The sequence below is a fragment of the Ambystoma mexicanum genome, chromosome 8, assembly GCF_040938575.1.
Source record: "Ambystoma mexicanum isolate Mex_15411 chromosome 8, UKY_AmexF1_1, whole genome shotgun sequence".
Taxonomy (NCBI): Eukaryota; Metazoa; Chordata; class Amphibia; order Caudata; family Ambystomatidae; genus Ambystoma; species Ambystoma mexicanum.
The window spans coordinates 921,771,961-921,796,838 of NC_090929.1; the positions used below are offsets into that span (position 1 = coordinate 921,771,961).

The window sequence follows — 24,878 nt, forward strand, 5'->3', positions numbered from 1 at the left end:
TTTGTACTGCTCACTTACTCTTGAGATAAGTCTGGCTGCACGCTACTGCTACCATTATAACCGTGTAGAACATGCTTGTACCAAAGGTGACATTGTACTGTCACTTGTAGTCCTAATTGTGTGTAGTGCTCCCAAAGGGTACTGCATATAATTCTGCCTAACAATACTTTTGATGGACTTTACATAATCACTAGGTATGTAGGGCATATATAAATACTTATAATCATCTTCAGAGCATCTTTAGAGTTAACATGTCACCATCTTAAAATGTGCTGCAAACGTCGACATCATTTCTTATATGGTCCAAACATATGTTTTCATTATTTCTAATGGTGGAAGATATTGTTGTATGAATATTAAGGTGAGGTCTCCAGCCAGTGGATCACCTGTCCCGGAACTAACAACTGACTGGTGTACTCCAGTGTCAGGAAGTGTTCTGACCAATCACAGACAGAACAATCACGGTCATTCCCAGAGCATGTGTACACTACAAGCTCTCGTGCGTAAGACACTGCAAATGCAGTAACTGGCACGAGTGCATCTCCAAGTAAAGACTGTGCTCCTTTTGGCCCTGATGTACATCTTCCATTTCTAACAATGAATGGGAGAAATGATGTGTTGTCATCCATATTCACCATCCCTTGGAGGACCAGACATGAGACTACTGCTAAGATCATAGTTGTGTGATAGGCACGTTGATAAACCACGTGTGAGGGAGTGAGTCAGAGTGCATGTGGGCATGCGTGTGACTGAGTTTCTCTGTGTGAGGGCAACGTTTCTGAGTGTGCGTATTTAATTGACGCGGGGCACCACATTTTTAGGGCCATCCTGACGTATCTCATGGGCACCATCAGGAAGGTGCGTTCAAGTGTCAATAAAAGCACGTTTGGGCACAGGCAGCATGAAAAGTGTTTTACAAGGCCTTGCATATATTGTGGACACGATTATGAAAGTGTTTTACAGTGTTTATACACTGATAGTATTTGGGCGCATGGTACAAGAATGTGATTTACAAGGCCATGTTGGCATATATTGTTGGCACCATTATAAAAACATTTTAGAGTGTCAGTAGTTTTAATAGTTCAATATATATGGTTGTCAGCATGAACAAAGGTTGTATAGGGGCATGTTTGCATATATTCTAGGCAAGATCATGAAGGTGTTTTACGGTGTCAATTATGCGACATATTTGCACAGGCAGCATGAAAACTGTTTTACATAGCAACACTGGGGGAAAAACAGATGAGGTTATTTGTTGCTTGTCACCGTGATATATATGCAGACAGTCACGCCAACCAGCGCCCTCCTTGGCTCCCTTGCCAGATAAGTCTGGCAGTGTTTGGGGACACGCAGGGATTCCCCGTCTTGATTCGTCTTGATGGAGATATAATCATATCCAATCATTTTGAATGTTTTCACAGGCAACCTGACATACTTAAGGGCTCGGCATGACAGTACAACAATATACAATCGGAGCAAAGAACACGTTCAGGTAATTATATGCACATGTATGGCATTAAAAGTAAAATGATCAGTTAAGTGGAGCACCAGGTGAGGTTAATCCATTGACCATATATTATAGTCATATTTATTGCAGATGATACAACATATACGCCACAACTCTGCACATCAAAGGCCGATTCATGGAAAAGTAGACATTCATCCCGCAAGGGCTGCATGCTGAGAATGACACTGCACAAGCCTGCGCTATTCATGGGATTGTTTGCGTAAAGTAACTGTATATGCAAGTCGCTGCCGTAAAGCCCCTGACACGCCCCCACGCAAAGCAGAAACAGCCAGAACAGACACCTTTTCGTGCTCTCCCGAGCACAAATAGATACACTCTTCGAACAGTGTGGCAGGGTCCCCCATAACAGTTACCAGCACCCCGACAATATGCTTGCAATACTTTGTAACTCAGGTGAAAACCTGCGTGCAAACCCCTGTAACCAGTTCCTGCATCCCACTACAATGTGTACACGCCCCCTAAGTCAGATCGGAACCACAACACAAACCCCTATATTTAATACCCGATCTTACCTCTGCACAGTGATTCCGATTTGCAAGTGTCTGTACGCCTGCCTTGGGGTGGTGGATAGTATGAGGGCTTTGCATGGCCATTTCCCGCTGAGAGGTTGCACGCTCAGATCCATGAATATGTATCGTTCCACACAACAGTGGGCGTGCGATGGACTGCCTCAGGGCCGTCCCTCGTAACAGCCACATTTGGCCTTGTTCTTCCTCATTTTCCTGGTTCCGCCCCCTAACCTGCTCTCTGCGCAAGCCATGCCCACGATCTGTGTGGTGTCTCGCGCAAGGCACTCAGACTCTCACAGTGGTGTGTCGAGCCTGTGCGAAAGTCCATGCAAAGTAAGGAAAAAAATGCGCAGTCAATTCCATGAATTGACTAACAGGATTTTGCACGCAGGTTGACAGGCAAAGTCCTGATTTTCCACACAGATAATTCCATGAATCGGGCCCCCAAGATTCTATCACTTTCTACCATTTGAAAGATGTTCTTGTAGTGAAAGAGGTACCCTAAAGAATGTTCAAATTCAATAGAACAGGAACATGTGGGGGTCGTGTAAAGCAGTAGGATATATTCCATAATACTGCACAATATTCACAAATGTGTATTTTGGTTAAATTATCATCAGGCTAGAGTCACAGGGTAAGGTGCTGGGTATATATTGTTGATTCATATATTTCATTCATGTTCTAGATTTATTCATGAGTAGTTTTGTGGTGTTTTTGCAGTCTATGAATTGTTTCATTGCAATTTCGTCATATACTTTTTTGGCAATGTGGGGTTTTTACTTTTTGTGACATTGACCTTGAAGGCTGCAGTAATGGTCACATGTTTTAAGACAGTTCAGGTTTTTTGTAACAATTTAGAAAATAAAGACATATTATTGGAAACATGTTACCTATGGGACATACATTTCATATGGGAGTCTTTGGCTTGCTCACATGTTGTGCTACAAAGTAAGGGGATTTTGTGAATATATGTCATTATGGTCTATCCTCTTTCACTCCGGGTCCCTCTTTTGTGTTGTGGGTATATTGTTGGAACCATAATTCAAGTGTTTTAAAGTGTCAATACTGGCACACATTGGCCACAATGGCAGCACAATGGCTTACATTGTGGACACAAGATACGCCCCATGAACGTTCTTTACAGTGATTATGCTGTCATATATTGTGGACAGGAAATCATGAAAGTGTTTTACAGTGTACAGTGAACATGTTGTAAATTACTCCAGTGTATTTTTGGTGGCCTGGTATCTATTGTATTTTTTTCATGTGTTACCCTCTTTAATTAATTGCAATTATGTAGGAAGCAAAGATCTCATGGACTGCTGCGATATCTGATGAGATGAAACTTACTGCTTTGATGAGTGGCATATGAAGGACACGATTGGAAGGATTGTGTTGCAATGTTGCAAACATTATTCGATATTAAGTAGGCAGAAACAACAAAGTGAAGCCTTACACTGCCTGCTCCTTTGACGGCACAATTACTACGTTTGATGGTACTAGAAGAGAGCTTTTCCTGATATGCAAGAGAACAATCCGGGAAGAAGGATCTGGAAATACTAAGCATTGCTACTGGATATAAGGCGAGAAGAAATGCATCACCAATGCTGGTGCTGCCTATTCTTCTTTGACTGTTGGAGAACATAAATCCCTGTTCCAATTGCCAATGGTCTCTGTTTGCTTCTGAGTTTATTCTATTAGTGCAGTATTGTACGCCAAGCTATGTTGCATATTATCCATCTCCTGATTCATCAACAGACACACAAAATGGTGGTCATTTGCTTTGCCTTTTGCCAGGGATCCTCAGATGGTGGCATGGCTACAGATTCCTGCACAACCAACCGCCTCAACTCCGGCCATAACGGATTCCAGGACACATATGTTTTGTGTGTTTGTGTGTGTGAGACTGTATGTTCGCACATGGACTTCTGTTTTGCTTGTGTTTGATTTTTAGGTATATTTTTGCATATGTTGGGGAGTGAGTTTGATGGTGAATGAATCAGGTCTGCTGAATATGTACTTGCACTGCTGATGAAGGTTCAGTAATAACAACTGAGAGGAAACGCATCATGTTAAGAATAGAAGGCGACATATTGTTTATGTTGTAACTAATTCATACATTGAGTAGGATAAATATGAGTTGTCAACAGCTTGTGGACATTTTCTGAACTAGGAGTATTTAATGTCTGTTAGCAGAATTTGAGCCATTCAAGTTAGGAGGTATTCCCAAGAAAGTCTTGCAATCACAATACACATTGAATGCATTCAAACACAAAACACTGTTTTGTATTTGAATGCATTCAATGTGTATTGAGAATAAAAACAATGTACAGTAGTGGGACCATATGTAGTCGTGTCATTAGGAACTTGTCAGCCCAATAATTAAAGAATATGCAGGAACACAAGGAGTGCCTGTGGAGAAACCCTCTTGTATTGTACGGTGTAGCACCGAGGCAATAACAAATCTCAGGCACCTTTAAATGTGGACTGGGGGAATGAGTGTGTGCATCAGTGCACAGTTTGATGCAATTGTGTTTATGCATGCACGTTTGTATGTGTAGCCATTTATGTTTTGGCGTGCATAACTGTGTGCCTGTATGAGTGTGACAGTTTGTGAATGCATGTCTGTAACAGCTAATGTGTGTATGTGTATTCATACGTGTGTGCGTGTTGAATTGTTAAAATGGCTGCATGTGTTTGTGTGATATATTTCATAACTGTATGTGTTTGAGAGTGTATGTGTAGATGCACATGTGGTTGTGTTTGTGTTTATGTGTTCATCTGGGGCTCTGTGCTTGTGTGTATGTGTGAGTGTTTGTAGTGTGCCTGCTATGGCTAGTAACATCTATCAAATTATTATAAATCATGAATAGACTGCTCTTATTAAAGAAAGAAATGTAACTATTGATTTCAAATTGATGTTATTATTTCTTGTTTGTATTGTTTTACCCTCAGCAGCAACTCTTGATCTGTCTGTGCATTTTTTTTTAATAGGGTTGGTTTTAAAATGACATATAGTCTCTTTTACCTACGTTCCTTCTTATCACGCTCTTTCACTCATGGTACTGTTGATTACTTGACTTTGGATTACATTTCTCAATTTCCATGTTGATTCACAGGTTCTCTTGCAATCTCCCCATGCCCACAGGAGAAAATAGAATTGCATAGGATCAAAGTGCCTATGCAAATTCTATTGGGTAACAGCATTGGTGATATTTGCTCCACTGTGCCATCTTGCCCTTAATGCTCATATTCTCAGTTGTGGACCAGGCAGGTCTTCATCATATCTGGATGTTTGTGCTTTAGCCTTTGCTTCCCATTAGCTGTTGTGATGAAACCATGCTTTCCCTGACTATAGACCAATTAATAGTGTTAAGCAATGGGAAGAACCGTTTTTCTTCCTGTACTCATAATACACGTAGACCTAAACACATTTCTATTAAATCACATTCTTGCTTCAACTCAGTTACCAGCAGTTTTCCTCATTCTACATTTTAGAGGCCTTTTCTGACAACCTTACAATTTTTAGTGACAGATCTTCAGAAATCAACACTTGTTTTTTATATGATGTGTTTTTTTGTCCATGATCTTGATATTTTATATATTAGTGAACAAGGGTTCAACAATGATTGCTCTGATGTGCCCCATAATATAGTCCCTGATAACAATCCTAGTAGTATTGCCACCAGAGAGGACAAATGCAGAGGAGGTTTGGGTGTGATTTTTTAAAACGTGTTCAGACTTTCTCTTAACCAGTTTTGGGACCCCAACGTAGCATAGAAACACTCCTACTTGTATTAGCCATATTATTAAATACCAAACTGATTATCAAACAACTTCTTTTCTACCCTACCATGAGCTGTTATTTCATCTTCATGTTGAGGTTTTCTCAATATTGTTCTCCAGCAGTGTAGCTGTCTCACAGTTAAAGATTTATGGAGAAAGATGTATGTCCTGTCCCCACAAAATTAATAGTGAACATGTTTTAGACTTAATTTCTGTGCATTAGATTACACTACTGATGACCTCCCCCTGCATTGAAAGGGTCATTAATTGGACATTATAAGTCTAGGAATATGAATTTGTTTCTCAATGATGATATTTCCATGCTATCTGATTTTTTAAAATGTGTTTGACGATTCGCCTGCTGCTCCCCACACTACCAATTTCCCTGTCAAACCATGATAGGCCATAAACATGTTAATGTTCTCCAAATCATATTTTTTTCTTATGTTCATGTTCGCTATCTTTATGCTCTATGTTCTTAAGAGTAGTGTAAATGTGATTCAGTAGTGACTCAAACAACACAGCATAACAATCCAAAACAAGGCGAATATCCAGTCAAGTTTCTATGAAAAATAGATATACTCTAATAAAACACAACATTTGCAAAATAAATAAATAGACAAGCACTGCACAAAACCCATCACTGACAAAAGAACAGGGATATATTAAAGAATAGCACAATTCAGCACTCTGGGTAATGAATCCGGAGTGCCAGATAAGTGAAAACCACAATGTTCCTGTAAAAGGATATGTTTCTTGAAGATAAGAAGGCATTTAGTGACCTAGTCAGTCTAAACCAGACCAAGGAGGTAGTAAGAGTCAATTGTACCTCTGTGGGTTTCTTGGCTGTTTGAAAGCAAAGAATCAGGATTGTTTGCGCTGCTTAAACAGATTGAATTGGGTTTTACTGGGTCAGCATAGTTGCACAAGATGGGGAGCAGGTGTCGAGCCTGGGTTGGGCTTAGGTTCATTTTTTGTTATAAGAAGTGTGGATTGTGAGGAGCAGCAGCATTGGTTTGGTAGTCCAACGGCTCAAATGCAGTGTTCGAAGATCGGGTTTTTAAACTGGCTCCAGGTTCTGGTTGACTTGTGATGGAGATCTGCAGCGAAGATGCTAGCAGTTCGATTGAGCAGTTTGAAGACAGCATGTGTAACAATGCGCTTCAGGGTCGAGCGAGGGCAACAAAGCTCTAAGGTGGTACAGTGTGACGGAAAACTGGTTCTAGGATCCAGTAGAGTTGTTTGGGAGCAACAGTCATGTTGTTCTAGGCGGGGAGTGGTTCGAACAAGGGTTTCCTCTCTTTCAAACACAATGCTTGAGAAGGTCGGTTTATAAGGACCACCAATGTCGGTTCAACAGTTGGTTCAAATGAGAAGATATTGGAGGCTGGATTTGCTGTTCTGCTGGATTGGTTCGATTGAGCGATTGAGAAGCTGTGGATCATAAGGGCCACCAGGGTCAGTTTGACTGATAGGTGCAGATGCTGAGGACAGGATACATGGTTCAATTAGAGTGGCTAGATGCATTTCAGGCATCTGATGGTCATGGATCAATGGACCACCATGGTCTGTTTGACTGGTGATGGCAATTGGCATCGAAGATGCTGGTGATTTGGGTAGCAGTTTGATGAAAGCAGATGCAATTGTGAGTGTGCAGTTCAAGCCAAGATAAATGAAGCGCTCGGCTAGCCCGGTGTGGCTGCAAGCAGGTTTGAACACAAAGGCCAGTTGCTTGAGGAGGTAGAGTGCCAACAGCAGCTGCCCTGTGCTGCCTCCTGTCCCTGCCCCTGGACTGCACCACTGTTACCAGTGGAATACCCCTCCAGGCCCCGTGTGTGTGACTTCCACGGCCTCCTCCTTAACCAAACCCCCCATCATCCTGGATGACTCCGTGACATCTTCCTCCGTGGGCCCCTGTGGGGTCTCAGCTGCACCTTCTGCTGCCGAGGAGTCCACCTCCGACCTCCACCTCTTGGACCTACCCCCGGCAGCTGCGGCCGTGGAGGCGGCACCAGACTCCTCACTCCCCGACAAGATGGCAACCTGGGAGGGGAGCTGGGCCTTGCCTCTCCGGCTGGCAGTGGTATCCCTGCCTGTGTGCTCCACAGCACCGTCTCCACCCTCTTCATCAGTTGAAGCTGCAGACAGGGAGAGACAGAACACAGGCATCAGGGCACTGTACAATGGTCTGATACACACATGACAGTTGCAGATGACTGCCAGTCTCAAACTTCACACATGGCATCACACTCCCCAACGCACATATCATTTCAGCAGCAGCCAGCACCATCCATACACATACAACACCATGACCATCCGAAGGTTAGCCTGACGTCACATGCAACACAGGGATTGGCAAACACATGCACACACGCCACCAGACATACATGCATCTGTACATCTACACCACCTGTTGCAGTCAAATCCTCGGCATCCATGTCACATCTGCCAATCAGCCTTCTACATGTCAGTGTCAGATGCATCCATGGTGTATCACAGTGGCACACATGTCAAGTACCTTCACACACACATGTACACCATGCACGTACATGAAGGTGGAATCCGCATCCATGTGTCACACCCCAACCATGCCATGGTACATACACAGATATGTAAACATGTGTGCACCCCAACATGCATTTGCCCATAATGCTTTTGTATTCATACACCGTTGATGTGCCTCACACATGACTGGACTCTCATGCGGCAGGCTCATGTCCCTGTACATACACATCCGTACATAGGCCTTCCAAGACATATGTGCAACCTGCACACACCTGCCACACCTCAACATGCACAGCATCCAATCAGTACGCATGCACACTTACCGCTTGACTCCGGACGGGTCTGCCGCCCAAGGACCTGGAGGTGGAGCGCTGGGTGTATGCGTTCCAGGACCCTCATCTGCATGTTGGTAAGGCAGACCCGGCGCCACTTTGCATGCTTTGCCTTCAGGAGATGCTGGGCCTTGCTGAGGTTCCTGGACCTGAAGTCCTCACAGCACTTGCGGACGTGTTGCAAGTCGCGGGCTGCCACCTCCTCCACATTGATGGCAGCCACGATGTCCGTCCAGATCCTCTTCCTTCCTTCATTGTTGGCGCGTGAACTTCCAAAGAGGACATCATAATGCCCCAGGACTTGCTCCACCAGGATACCAACTTCTGCAGCACTGAAGCTGGTAGCCCTCTGCCTCTCTGGCTTGGGGTTGCCAGTGGTGCCAGATGGTGTTGTGACCTACATGGCAACCCCCGAGGCAGGTGTGGGTGGGCAACTGGGTCCTGGGGGTGGACTGTGGAGCAAGATGGTACTCCAGTCGGGAGTCTTCTGTTCCAGCAGGGGTGGTCACAGCAACTGGACCCCTCCAGATGGCTGACGTGCAGGCACCAAATAGCAGGGCACGTGGCCAGCAGGCAAGCAGGCAGCAGCAGATGGCAGGTGGGAGCATGCTTGGGGCTCTGGCGGGCAGTAATTCGGCCTTCTGAGCAGGAGCGTGGTCTTCGGTGTGTTGTTGCATGGCCAGCTTGATACGGAGTGATTTGGCACGTGAAAAAACTGCACGTTAGCGTGTAATTCGAGGAAAGGCTCTTAGCACGTAAGCGCGTCTGTGACATTACACGCATGGTCATTTCCCACAACACGGGTGCATACTGAATCAGCACGTGAGAAAACTGCACGTCAGCGTGCTATTGGAGGAAAGGGCCTTAGCGCGTATGTGCGTAAGTGACGTTGCACGTGTGGGCTGGCTCAAAAGGCACGCGTATGATGCCATGTTCTCGTACGTGCTATTTGTAGAGAACGATCAGGTGATTCTTGTACTTCTTATCGGTTCACACACGATTACTTCACAACGGTTCCAGTTCGTACGCCCTGTTTCCTCAGACTGCGTTGATTTCTTCTTTTGGCGGGGGTGTTGCCAACGCGCACACGCATGTCTTTTTCATGTTCTTTTTCCAGGCAGACGGTGAGTCGCGCACGTATATTCCAACTGTGGTTGGCCCCGTGTGTCGCGTACCCCTTCAGAGGTCATTGTAGGCTGCGTGTATCATGCATACGCTTATTTTTGTGTTTCTGGGTGCCACAGCGTAGTGCAGGTTCATTGTTCCATGCACATGGTCTACCAGGGGTTGCATGCAGGTTTGATATTGTTTTCGGGGTGCCTGTGCGTTGCGTGACCCGTCATCTTCCCCCAGGTGTCACAGACATCCTTGCTAGAGCACTAGGGTATGAATACCATCTAGTACCCTACCCCTTTCACACCAATTGCCCAGGCCAATTGTTTACTGCAACTCCCATACACACAACATCAGTGCCATGGTTGGGAGGCGACCAAGCAGTAAGTGAGGCAAAGGTGGCCGACCTCCAAAAGGTGGGTGCTGTAGGGGACGTGGCCAGGATGTGTAGGGTGGCCCAAGCGGGCAGTGTGTGGAGGACCAATCGGGGCCACCTATGCCCCCCCAAATGGTTGTGGGAAATACAGCTGACACCATCCCAGCTCAGCCCTTGTTAAACTGGCCCATATTGTCAACTGAACCGGAACAGGATGACTCGCAGGCTGACTTCCAGGTCACCAAGTCTAAGCCACGTGTGGCGGTGAAAGTTGCTGTCACCAGGCCACGTGGATCTGGGGCAGCAATGTCATCTGCTGCCCCAAGTAGCCAGGGTGAGGAGGCTGCAGGGGCAGCTGAAGCTCAATCCATCCCAGCTCCGAGTCTCCCAGCCAGGACAGTGTCGGTCCAAGTCCATCAGAACGACGTTGGTCCTGCCAACATCACCCTGCAGCCAATGTGTCATGAGCACTACTCCCGAGGAGCCAGGTCTGGCCCAGCGCCCCCGGAAGCAGACCCTTCTTCCACATCTCCGGACCCAGCAGACCCCTACAGGGGCCCTTTGGACGTGTCCTGGCGCCTTTGGCGCCAGGCTCATAAAGGACTTCAGTCCCGGCGCCATAGGCGCCGGGCTCATATTGATAAACTGTGTAATAATGCTTGGGTGGACTTACCTGAGGCAGACCATGCTGCATACTTACCCAGAACAATCCAGTCTGGCTGAAGTCTCCAGCCATCTGGGCTGGGAGGAACTATTTCCTCTATTCAGGAACTCTATTCTTACCTGGGTGGGGCCGGTGGAAGAACACACACACCGAAGCACTTCTCTGCTATTTAAACCACGCCCGATGGAATACACGTGCTTCGCGTTATTCTGCATCAGCAGCAGGACGCTCACCGAGTCGGCTCCTGCATCCTGGCTCCTGACACGCCCGCCAGCACCCGGAACACCTGCAAACAGACAAGAAAAGAGAAGGCCAGCATTAGAAATTATACTTACCGGAATCCGGCCTCAGCAATCCTACCTCCGACGATCCTGCAAAGGAAAGGTACAAGATTAGCAGCGCTCTCAAATGCTCGCAGCCGCGCCGCCTTGCCTTACCCATCCGTGGCCTCGCCGAACTCCACCGCGGCCACGAAGCCGGCAGCATCTCGGCACCTGAAAAACAGAAAAAGACAGTCATTAGAGGTGCCCCCTCTAAAGCGGCCACATTTCTTCCACTTACTTACGTGCCTCATCACGCGCGACAGCGGCTGTGTCGCCGGCAGCATCTCGGCACCTGTAAGCAGAAAGAGACAATCATTAGAAGTAAGCAGTCGCTTTTCTTTCACTTACCTTCCTCCACCGCGGTTACGACGCCAGCTACATCCCAGCACCTGCATAAGAGGAATACATGGTGAGCACTAACTAAGCACGGAGAACAAATACTCACCAAGAGACTTACCTGCTTTAGGTTTCTGGGCCTCGGCTCCTGTGGAGAAAAGACACTCATACTTACGGCTACCGCAGGAGAGACGAAAGGACACAGTGTCCGCAACTATTTCCCATCCAGTGACGTAACTGGATTCTACGCACCACTGCATCTAAAGCAGGATGGAGAGCCCATCTTTACAATACCTAAGGTGAGAGCTCGCAGAAACCAAGTTGGGGGTCAAGAAGAGTGAGAAACGGGAGATTGGTGGGAACACATATCCACCCCAGCTGGTAATCAATCCCTTTTCTTCCACCTGCAGAAAATCTACTCTACAAGCCAGGCAATCCAAATTCGGAGGCCCCGTCCAGAGCATCTTCCGGGCTCTGCGCCTCACGATAGAAGAAATGGTAGCAGTCCAGTTCGGGTCAGCGTCTCTGTGGGAATCAGGTGAGCGTTACACAATGCCTGCACTGAGACCTTTGGTCATTGTGCCTTCGCAAACTTACAGTGCCCAGCGCTTCTACCCCTACCAAGCAGAGCAGCGTAAGCCACTCTGGATCCGCACCACCTCTCAAGAGGAAGAAGGGTGCTCTTGCGGTACAGGCTGGGACCCTAGACATGCCTACACACTCCGGCACGTCAAGGAAGCCTAGCTTCAATGACGCCGAACTAGATGCACTTGTGGCCTATGTGTTGGCACATAGCCGCAAAATGGTGGTGACTGCAGGGTGCAAGACGATGCCTGTTCAACGTAGGGCCCACTGGCAGACCATCGCAGACCACATCGGTGCCCTTGGATGTGTGAGGCGCACAGCTGATGATTGCTACAAGCAGTAGAATGACCTGAAACGCAGAGCAAAGAACAAGCTGGCTTCTAATCATGCCTCTACACTGGTGACTGCGGTGGGTCTCCACCAGAGGACGACCAACTCACTGAACATGAGTCTGTCGCTGGAACCTTCATCACAGAGGAACAGATCCGAGGCGTGGGAGACCTACCAGATCTTGAAACATTGTCCGGTGAGTGCCCATGCATGTGTGTGTAATCCATGTGTATGTTGCTTGGGTGATGTGTTCTGATTGAGTGCCAGGTGAGGGTGTGAAGTCATGACTGGTATGGATCACCCATGTGGTTCCTCCAAACCATTCCCCGGCCTTGGTTTTGGGTATGACAGAATCCCTTCTGACCACAGTAGCCAATTTTCACCAGATTACTGCAGTTGCCCTTCAACTGTCATCTTGCAACAACAATGTTCAAAATGTTTTCCTGTTCCTTCAGCCTGATTCTTTCAATTCTTGCCATTTTCAAGACACATTTTTCTGCCCTACTGCCACAAATGTGGCATGCTTCTGTCATAGATTACACCCCACAATGGCCCACATTTATTACCTTGTTATGGGAATGATTTAACCATTCAGGCTGATTGAGTAATGGCCTGCACAAAATCATTTTTGGGCCCTGTTTGAATGTTGAACATGACTGTTGTCTTCTGTCACGTTGAAGTGACCAACCATTGATGTATCCATCTGCCTGCCATCACTGTATAATTGAGCACTGGATCTGTAGCAGCGTGTGGCAAATGCGTGTTTTGTTCCACTATTTTGCATGTTGTATCTCATGATGTCCATCTCACAGGGATGGGTGACATTACTTATTTCCTAAACATATGGCTGTACTTGTCAAATGTACCATGGCTATGCCACGTGCCATCTGTGTGCTGGCATGTGTCATTTATGTGTATTGGACATGCCACTCACAGGCTAATGTGTGATGCCAGTGCTATCCAGCAAACACCACATGTCTTGCTTTTCCATCTTGGAGTCCTCAGTGTCTGCTTCTTGCCTCCCCTTCCAACTCATTGACAGTGCATGCATGCCATGATTATAATCATATGGGACATGTGTAATTTATGTACTGGATCTCTGCCTCATCAAGCATATGTGTGTGCTATGGTACTCATGCCTGTTCCCATGTGTTATCTTTCATGTTTTTGCAGGTGATGAGGCACTTGATGCTGTTGAGGAGGAGGTGATGGTGCAGATCCAGGAGGAATCACAGCCACAACCGGGCACCACTGGAGGACGTGGGGTGGTGGGGGGTGAAAACCCATTTGTCCTACAAACCATGCTGTCCAGGGGTGTCTCTGGGTACACCTCTGCAGACCTCTATGAATCAGGTGCTAAATCAGACAGTGAGACACATGTGCCATTGCAGGTGAGTTTTCTGGCAGGGGTGCTGTTCTGTCCAACCCACCTGCACCGCGGGTAGCCCCCTCTATGGGGATTTCAGTGTTGGTAAGTCCGCCTTTGGCGGTTACGGATGCAGGGTCACACTCCACAATATTTGCTCCTGTTCCTGGGCCAGCAGATCAAAGGAGGAATGCAGTCCTGCAGCCTCAGGCAGTGCCAGCACAGCAAGGTGCAGATCGCCTTGCCCCAAACGGGTGTGGTGCCCATCAACACGGTGGCCGTGCGCCACCAGGCAATACAGTATGGGAGAACTACATGTACAGTATTGCAGCACAGCAGGGAGCATTGTGTGAAATGATGGCTCGGGCAATGGAAAGGGTGGCCACTTCCATTCTCCCCCCTGAAAGGCAGATGGAGCTCCAGCAGCAGGCAACAGACTCCATTTGCCACTCACACAGGGAGGACATGTTGGCGTCTAACAGGTACCAACGGGCTGGACTGGAAGCTCTGCGCGAAGCCATATCTGTATAGTCACAGGCCCACAGGGAAGCCCTGAGGTTAGAACACGGGTTCCTCAGAGATACTCTGGGTGAACTTCAGGCTTCCCGGAATTTTAGGTCAGAACAGCAGCTGGAGCAGCTCACACGTTCACTCTCGGCTGAGCTCCAGGCATCACACGAGGCCATGCAGGCAGAAATGCGGGCAACCTGTGAGGTGCTGCATGGGGATCTCCGTACCATCATCCTGCAGAACCAAACCTTCCAGACCCGCATGCTTGCTGCCATGGAGGACCATACCAGGGCTTTGCGTGGGCTGCCTCCCATATCACGGCCACCTCCTGATGTAACAGCAGAGGGTGAAGAGAGCGACGGCAGTTCTCCCACTGTAGCGTAGCCATGCAGGCCATGAGCCCATGGAGGTATTTTTTTTTCTCAACATCCACGCATGTGGGTGTTGGGGTGCACCCTGTACCTCAAACCTCCTGGGTGCCCCCCCGGTCCACACATGGCCATTTTTGATTTTATTTTTAAATATTTTTTTTTTTTTTGCAGTGTGTTGCTTTGTGTGGCTCCCGTGGCCATCCCCTGTGTATTCCAGCTGGGCACATGCAGGCTTGTCCTGTCTTTGGGTTAGATGCTTGGTTTCCTGACACACACACCCCTCCTGCTTCCCCTTTCCATGGACTTGCAAAGGGTGTGACAGTAACTTACACAGTGACATTGGGCTCCCATGAGTTGTGTGGGCAGTCTGTAGTCAAAACTGTGTGAACATCCCTAGTGGGGATTGTTGTTGGATTCTACACTGCATGGTGTATTGATATGTGCTTGTGCATCCATGTCTTTCTCCTTATTTACATGTAGGTTCTTCATGTCTTCACAAGGCCGTCTCCTTTGCAGATGCAGTTCATGTTGTATGCAGTACACTGAGACATTTGCCTGACAGCAACAGTCTGCAGTTGGAAGGGGTCGATGTGCTGCCGTAGTCAGGTTGTGAGACTTGCACTACTTCAATTTTTTACTGTCATATATTGACATGACATCCTGAACTGATGTTTTGTGTTGCTGGTAAGTATTTGTTCATGTGTGCTGTTTCTTATTGATTGCTGAGGGCATATTGTCTGTGGCCTGTTTACATTATGGACAGTGCACTTTGTGACACTTGTGTCATGTGTTGTGCATTCATTTGGTTGCTTTCACATTGCATGCCATGGCATGGTGTGTTGGGTCGCTGAGATGGGCAGGGGTTGGGTGATATGGTACTATTTTGATGTGGTATTTCGCAAGGGGGTAGTCATTCCTGCTGCATGAATGTGTGACTTTTTGTGACACAGCATTGGGTGTTTTTAAGTAGGTAGGGATGCACACAATGTAACACTTCCAGGTGAACAATCTCAGGCTGGTATGGTTGTGACAGTTGACTGTCCCTTTTGTCATCATCATTGATTGTCAGCTGGTATGTGCCAGGCCTGTGTGCACTCCGCAGGGGTGGGATTTTAGGTGAAGTAATTTGCCACAAGCTGGGTACGGGCTGCCTCACCACGTGCCCTTTCACCTCCCATGTGCAGCGGCCGTGCATGTGGTTTGGTATGTGGGGGCACCACCATGTCCACCGGCACGCCCCGGTGGGTTGCAACGTTGTACAGGACACATGCTGGCACTATGATCCTGCACACTACTGGGGCGCATATAGCAGCTTCCCACCAGAGCGGTCAAGGGAGCGAAAACGTGACTTGAGCACTCAGAATGTGCACTCCACTATGCCCTGGGTTGCAATATGGACTGTGTTGCATCTTACCTCGGGTGGTGTGGTGTGGTTCCAAATTGACGTCATCATGTAGGTGCTCAGCGGGTAGGCACTGTCCCCTGGGGAGGTGATAATGGTTGTCATTAGTGGGGTTTTCCCATTTCTCAGTTTCTGACATGCATGCATGTGCAGAGGCATTTATACTCACCAATTAGCCATGTGTTGCCATGCCGGGCAGCTTCCAGGTCCCGGTTTAGGGGTGACATTTTGAATATGAAGCTATCATGGCTGGACCCTGGATAGTTGGCATATACTGAGGTGATGATTCCCTTGGCATCACATACAACCTGCACGTTGATGGAATGCCAGTGCTTGCGGTTCCGATAGATGTGCTCAGTGGCCCTGGGTGGACGTAGAGCCACATGGGTGCAATGAATGGCACCTAGGACTTTGGGGAAGTGTGCCACCCCGTAAAATTGCTGGACAACAGCCTGCCTTCTGTAGGTGTTCTGGGCATGTATATGTGCCTGCGGACTGAGGGGCACGCAGTGATGATTGCCAACACCTGGTGTAGGCAGGGTGACTGCATGGCCTGTGAGACCCCCCCACTATGGCACTTGTCTGCTGAAATGAACCAGTAGCCATGAGGTGCAGTACATTGAACACCTTTTCCAAGGGGCTCAGTGCTTGCGAGCACAGGGTGGGTGATGTGAGGTCATCCTCCCACTCCCTCACCAGGTCTAGGATTATGTGTGGTGGAAACCTGTACCTCCCATATACCTGGTCATCAGGCATCCCAAAAAGGCTGGTTCTGGGTAATAAAATGAGGGGCCTGGCTATCCTCCTCCTCCTGCAGTGTTCCACGACCACTGCTGCGAGGAACGTTATATTCATCGTAGCGTCTGAGCTTGTTTGTTGTTTGCGTGCACTTTTATGCTGCGTGGGGCCACTTACGCCTGCTTCCTGCTGGTGTATGTGTTTCCGGATTAGCGCGTCTTTTTTGGCGCGCACCTTTCCCTTGTTCGATTCCATGAATACGTGTTGTTGGCGCGCGTGTGGGTGTTGCGAGCATTTACCTCCTGTACTTCCCCCGTAACGCCCACATTTTCACGCATTGTTCCCCATTCCACGTGTTCTGCCCCTTGTTCCGCCCACTTTTGTTGTGTGCGCTGCGCTATGTGCACTTTCCATGTGTGCGTAGCGCACGCCGTTTAATGACGTATGTACCGGGTCCACCACCAACGACTTTAGCGCACGTCCCAGGATTTACACGCGCACTGAATTCCATTAATCGATGTGCGCAGCTTTGGCACACGTGCGCTGCGATTTTCACGCTTGCGCTGCAATTTTCACGCTTGCGCTCCCCTTTTCGGCGCACATTTATTCCATGAATCAGCCCACATGTGTCAGTATGAGCAATCTACAGAAGACTTTCCTGTACTGAAATCACAACTAAACAATGAGCAGCGTAGCATTTTCCAAGAAGTAACAAAACCAATTGAACATGGTGTGCAACATGAAAGTAAAAACTGTACCTGCTAAGACTACAAACCTATACTACTATACGTGAGTGGTCAAGCTGGTTCAGGCAAAACATTCTTAATCAAAATCATCAGCACGTTCCTCCAACAATTGACAAACAACAAACTGTCAGCTGTTGTAAGTGCCCCCACAGGTTTAGCTGCCTACAACATAGGCAATGTCACTTTACACTGATTACTACTCCTTCAAGTAGAACACCAAAACAAATTAGTCTACTACAAAAGTTCTCCAGAAGCTGCAATGGAACTATGCAGAGTTTTCAAACAAATGAAAATGCTGCTACTAGATGAGGTAAGCATGGTCTCCAAACTAATGTTGGCTTTGATTCACCTCAGATTACAAGAGGTACTGAAAACAGACTACGAAGACCTTTTTGGAGGAAAACACATTATTGTTTTCAGAGATCGTCTTCAATTAAAACCAGTGAAAGTGAAACTATGTTTAAAACCTTAGGGCAAAAACTGTGCCTTAAAACTCTTGGCAGCATAGGAATTGTCAACCTTTTCCAATATAGAGAATTAATTGAAAACATGCATCAGTCTGCAGAATCACATAAGCCAACATTTTAAAAAGTATTAGAGTTGGTGTACTCTATAAAGAAGCACAATCTTTATTAAAAACCAGGCACATACAAGCACTCTATGGACATAACTCATGTGCTTGCAAACAAATGAAAATGCTGCTAATAGATGAGGTAAGCATGGTCTCCAAACTAATGTTGGCTTTGATTCACCTCAGATTACAAGAGGTACTGAAAACAGACTATGAAGACCTTTTTGGAGGAAAACACATTATTGTTTTCAGAGATCGTCTTCAATTAACACCAGTGAAAGTGAACCTATTTTTAAAATCTTAGGGCAAAAACTGTGCCTTAAAACTCTTGGCAGCAAAGGAAATGTCAACCTTTTCCAATATAGAGAATTAATTGAAAACATGCATCAGTCTGCAGAACTCACATATGCCAACATTTTAAAAAGTATTAGAGTTGGTGTACTCTATAAAGAAGCACAATCTATATTAAAAACCAGGCACATTCAAGCACTCTATGGACATAACTCATGTGCTTGCTACTGATGTCATGGAACTATTAGCACACAAAAATGTCAATTGTATGTCCTTGATGCCAACTCTTGCAAGCTGTTAAAATGTAATGAAACAATGTTAAGAAAAGAAATGTAACCAATAGTTCAAATTGGCTCCACAGATAAACTGGACGTACATGATATGACACTACCCATGTGTCAACAAGCCACAACCAGGCTAAACAACTTGGAAATCTCTTTCTCTAACAAAGCTGGTTTGGAGAACATTTTAAAATTATTTTTAAACTGTAGGGTAATGCATTAACGTAACCTTGACGTAGAGCAAGAAGTAGTTAATGGAGCACTTGGTACAGTTGTTGGCTTTCAAACATACCCACATGACAACATTCAATTTGTCAATATTCTCTTTGACAAACTATCTGAAGTTAAAAGGATAGGATTCTCAACAGCCCGCTTGCGTCTTTTCAAAGACATGTATGTACGCAGATAACAATTTTCTCTAACTCTTGTATATGCAGTCACCATTCACAAATCACAAGGTCTAACCCTAGATAAATCATTGATATATATTGGTAGCACAGTCTTTAAAGAAGGCATGAGCTATGTAGCACTATCACACTTATGTACACTTGACAGACTATTTCTAATCAACTTTGATGAAAGTAAAGTAAATGCTGATATTCCTTGCGTTCTAGAATACAATAGACAGTGTTCACTCTATACCCCCATCTAAAAAACTAACCTGTTCTGCAAAAAGCAGAACATTGTAAAAGAAAACGACTTCAGATTCAAACTATGCAGGATCTCACAGCAATTCCTCCAAAGAAAGTAAACAGAGCTAATACTTCATCAAGGACCACCACCAAAGAAGAATCTACTGCTCAAATTAACTAAACTACCTCTTCAAAGAAGCAACACACACAAATGACTTGGACACAGAACTGTCAGGTCCATTCAAATTTTCAAATACAACTGGTGAAAATTGCTACGCAAATGTAGCAATCAATATTCTATTCCAATTGCCACCAATTATAGACAACATTTACTTACACGATACAGACCAATTATGTTTGCAAATGTTAGTCCTTCATAGAAATTCAACCAACAATCCTGACAACACTTACAGTGTTTCTGCAATAAGGTAAGAATTGGACTACTGTGCTGGAATGGTCAAATTCACTATAAACTCACAAGAAGATCTACAAGAATTTCTAATGTCATTACTACAAGTACTAGAAAATAAAAACATACATATAAATGAAATCTTTCAGATTTCATACATGTGGAAACATACATCCACTCTTTGCAGCCATGTAGCACAAGAAGAAGTTCCTAATGAATGCTTTGTATATGTATCCATACCTAACTGTGTATCCATTCCATTTCCCCAACTTGTACAAAATGCAAACCATAGCAGAGTATGTACTACCTGCAATTCAGATAATCGTTCCACCTTACAAATACAGACACATAGTAAATACGTAATAGTATGGTAAGAAAACCTTCACAACAATAGGAATAATCTACCATGCAGGAGCCACAACCAATGCATGTCACTACACTGCATGTATGAAAAAAAATGTGGATGGTTTGAATGTAATGATACTACCATTACTCTAAAACAGAGATTAACAGCACATTTTGTAAACGCTTACTTAATATTCTTAAAACCAAAATGTAATAACTAATCTGTGCATGAACATTAAAAAAACTTCAACATCAATACTATGAACAGTTACAATACGCCAACAGGTATCTAACTGCCCCAAAATTCTGCAACAAGCAAACCAATAAATACCACTAAAATCAAACAAGAAATATACAGTAAGAATACACCAAAAGGTATCTAACTGCCCCAAAAATCTGCAACAAGCCAACAGATAGATGGATAGCATGAAACAAGAAATAAACAGTTAGAATACGCCAACAGGTATCTAACTGCTCAAAGAATCTGCAACAAGCCAACAGGTAGATTAATACCAACAAAATGGAAAAAGAAATAAACAACTACTATCTTATTGCAACAATACTACCACCACTTCCAAATCAAAACCATACACCTATTCAATTCCTCCTACTGAAATCAATGAAAATAATATATTGTTCCACAACGTAGAAAGGTTGTTTTTATGAAAATCCAGCATGTGTTTTTTTTTATTCTGACAGACCCAATGATTTAATAAACAAACACAGGAACTGAGGAAATTGCACAGTGCACTGGTTTGAACTATAGTACTTCTAAAGTACTAACTATGAGGGTCTACAAAATACAGAAATGTCTATTATGCAATGCAATAACTCATTATGAACTACCTACACTAACATATGATCTTTTCTTTTATCACAGAGATTAAAAAAGATTGTTTGCACCAATTACCCATATCGTGAAAGAACTGCATACAACCACAAAAGGTCAAACAGTATGTATATCATGAATAGACTCACAAACACCACAACATAACACACCCATTCAAGCAAACATCTAACAATAGACCACAATCCAAAATGTTTGCTTCCATGGGTATCTTATGCTGCAGTGCTTGTTGCCAATCTGTACAATCTTGACTGCATGGCCTCACCAAAACTTTACATACAGCCTCAACAAATGAAACGGTACACACACTTTTGAAAACTTATATCCCCTAAGCAGTCCACATACCAAAGTCAAAATGTTTGGTAGCATGGGTGTGTTATGCTGCAGTGGTTGGCCATGCACCCAAGACTCTAGGCCCTGGCCATAACCACCACAGCATAACACACCCATAGAAGTAGGCAGAGAACTAGACAGGACCAGCTGGGAGCGCATCCGGAGAAGAACCCACAAGACCTCTAAATGCATAATGAACAAAGAGGGAGCCATTAAGGTCTGTTACAGGTGGTACATGACACCAGAAATCCTTCACAAATGCAACCCTGCTATCCCGCCACACTGTTGGATGGGCTGCATGGACACAGGAACGTTGTTCCACCTCCTCTTGGAATGCCCGAACGCAGAGAAGCTCTGGATGGAGGTCCTGGAGCAAATCCGACAGATCACAGGCCTATCAATACCATGGGACTCTGGGATTATCCTACTGGGAGACACGGGAGAAGGACAGTTCCCGATGACCGGCAACCTGGCGGAACTCTGCACACACCTACTGACCGCAGCCAAGATTCCAATCGCCAAGCTGCGGAAACTGCAGGAAGGCCCAGCAATCCCTGTGTGGTGGGTCAAATGCTGGGACATCGCTGCAGCAGAGAAAATTACTGCCATCCACCTGGGCAACCAAAACAAGTTCCACAGCACCTGGGGCCCATTCCTGGACTTTGTGGAAAGATTCCCGGGAGTGGCCAGACAACCACCAGCACTCCGCTGGCTAACTAAAATGGACTAACATCCTAGCGGCCTACCCTATCGCATCCACAGCACCCACACCCTGTAACTTCGATCTCAGACTGACGTGACCCCTCCCCCGGACCACCCCGGAACTCACCCCCCATTCTTTCCCCCCCTTTCGTTTTGTCTTTTTGTTCTTTTTACCTTAGTTCAGGCATGTTTTCTTTTTCTTGTTTACTATGTTTCACTCTAAAGCATGTCACAAAGAATAATGATGTTTATAATAATAATGTTTATAAATGCCAATAAAATGTTACATTGAAAAAAAACACCTACCAAATAACCAAAAAACATAACACATCCACCTCAAAACATATCCACTTCAATTAACATTCTAAAAATAATTACACCAATTCTCTACTAATGACCCAAAACCAACATCATACTAAAGTAAAATAGCCAGTAGGGCTTGGAGAGGGTATTAGTACAGTATTTAGTATGTCCACGGACAACCACTATGACTGCGGACACCGTTAACACATCAAGGACTCCTGCCACCTAAACAAATACAGCATTTGACCCATCTCTTACTACCCCACCCTCTCCAAGCACTCCTACACAACAACACCCTCCCCAAAATTGGATTTATGCTCACTTTCATGCTGTGATGTCCGCGGATCCAATGTGGCAGGCGCATCGAAACAATGTGACGCACCTTATGCTTCAACCCAGCCAATCAGCGAACATGTTGCATGTCCGCGGACATGATGCAACCTGATTAACCAGTGTCCTGTCAGTGGAGCGAACTGTGTGTGTCTGCGGAGCGGACAGATATCACTAATTTTTTAGACCTACTTTTTGGTCGTTTTCAAAAAAAACGACTGGATGGATTTTTACCAAATTTACAAAAGCACACCTTTGGGACCAAGTACTTTATTACACATGTCCTGATAACCCCTGATTTTTATTTGCTAAAATTACATTCACAACCCCTCATCTGAAAACCCACACACCCCAGCCACCAGGGGCAGCCTCCACCAGGCCCCCACCAGGCCCCCACTCATGTCTCCCACCACCCCCACCCCCCAGCAGTGCAGGGGCAGCCTCCACCAGGCCCCCACCCATGTCTACCACCACCCCCACCCCCCAGCCACCAGGGGCAGCCTCCACCAGGCCCCCACTCATGTCTACCACCACCCCCACCCCCCAGCCACCAGGGGCAGCCTCCACCAGGCCCCCACTCATGTCTACCACCACCTAAACCCCCCAGCCACCAGGGGCAGCCTCCACCAGGCCCCCACTCATGTCTCCCACCACCCCCACCCCCCAGCAGTGCAGGGGCAGCCTCCACCAGGCCCCACTCATGTCCCCCTGCACTTCCACCCCCCAGCCAAGAGGGGCAGCCTCCACCAGGCCCCCACTCATGTCCCCCTGCACCCCCACCCCCCAGCAGTGCAGGGGCAGCCTCCACCAGGCCCCCACTCATGTCCCCCTGCACCCTCATCCCCCAGCCACCAGGGGCAGCCTCCACCAGGCCCCCACCCATGTCTCCCACCACCCCCACCCCCCAGCAGTGCAGGGGCAGCCTCCACCAGGCCCCCACCCATGTCTACCACCACCCCCACCCCCCAGAAACCAGGGGCAGCCTCCACCAGGCCCCCACCCATATCTACCACCACCCCCACCCCCCAGCCACCTGGGGAAGCCTCCACCAGGCCCCCACTCATGTCCCCCTGCACCCCCACCCCCCAGCCACCAGGCGAAGCCTCCACCAGGCCCCCACTCATGTCCCCCTGCACCCCCACCCCCCAGCCACCAGGGGCAGCCTCCACCAGGCCCCCACCCATGTCTACCACCACCCCCACCCCCCAGCCACCAGGGGCAGCCTCCACCAGGCCCCCACTCATGTCCCCCTGCACCCCCACCCCCCAGCCACCAGGGGCAGCCTCCACCAGGCCCCCACCCATGTCTACCACCACCCCCACCCCCCAGCCACCAGGGGCAGCCTCCACCAGGTCCCCACCCATGTCTACCACCACCCCCACCCCCCAGCCACGAGGGGCAGCCTCCACCAGGCCCCCACATATGTCTCCCACCACCCCCACCCACCAGCAGTGCAGGGGCCGCCTCCACCAGGCCCCCACCCATGTCTCCCACCACCCCCATGCCCCAGCAGTGCAGGGGCCGCCTCCACCAGGCCCCCACCCATGTCTCCCACCACCCCACCCCCCAGCAGTGCAGGGGCCGCCTCCACCAGGCCCCCACCCATGTCTCCCACCACCCCACCCCCCAGCAGTTCAGGGGCTGCCTCCACCAGGCCCCCACCCATGTCTCCCACCACCCCCACCCCCCAGCAGTGCAGGGGCAGCCTCCACCAGGCCCCACCCATGTTTACCACCACCCCCACCCCCCAGCCACCAGGGGCAGCCTCCACCAGGCCCCCACCCATATCTACCACCACCCCCACCCCCCAGCCACCAGGGGCAGCCTCCACCAGGCCCCCACTCATGTCTACCACCACCTCCAGCCACCAGGGGCAGCCTCCACCAGGCCCCCACTCATGTCTCCCACCACCCCCACCCCCCAGCAGTGCAGGGGCAGCCTTCAACAGGCCCCCACTCATGTCCCCCTGCACCCCCACCCCCAGCCACCAGGGGCAGCCTCCACCAGGCCCCCACTCATGTCCCCCTGCACCCCCACCCCCCAGCCACCAGGGGCAGCCTCCACCAGGCCCCCACCCATGTCTACCACCACCCCCAGCCACCAGGGGCAGCCTCCACCAGGCCCCCACTCATGTCCCCCTGCACCCCCACCCCCCAGCCACCAGGGGCAGCCTCCACCAGGCCCCCACCCATGTCTACCACCACCCCCACCCCCCAGCCACCAGGGGCAGCCTCCACCAGGCCCCCACTCATGTCTCCCACCACCCCCACCCTCCAGCAGTGCATGGGCCGCCTCCACCAGGCCCCCACCCATG

At 47.6% G+C, this 24,878-nt stretch overlaps 1 long non-coding RNA gene across 1 annotated transcript in view; it reads left to right on the plus strand.

Moving 5' to 3' along the window:
• LOC138473696 (uncharacterized) overlaps positions 1-4,885 on the plus strand; it is a 286,646-nt gene extending 281,761 nt beyond the window's left edge. The window contains exons 3-4 of the long non-coding RNA XR_011268859.1: positions 1,422-1,492; positions 3,338-4,885. This is a non-coding gene — a long non-coding RNA (uncharacterized lncRNA). The remainder of the gene's footprint in view (positions 1-1,421; positions 1,493-3,337) is intronic.
• The last annotated feature ends 19,993 nt before the right edge of the window (positions 4,886-24,878 follow it).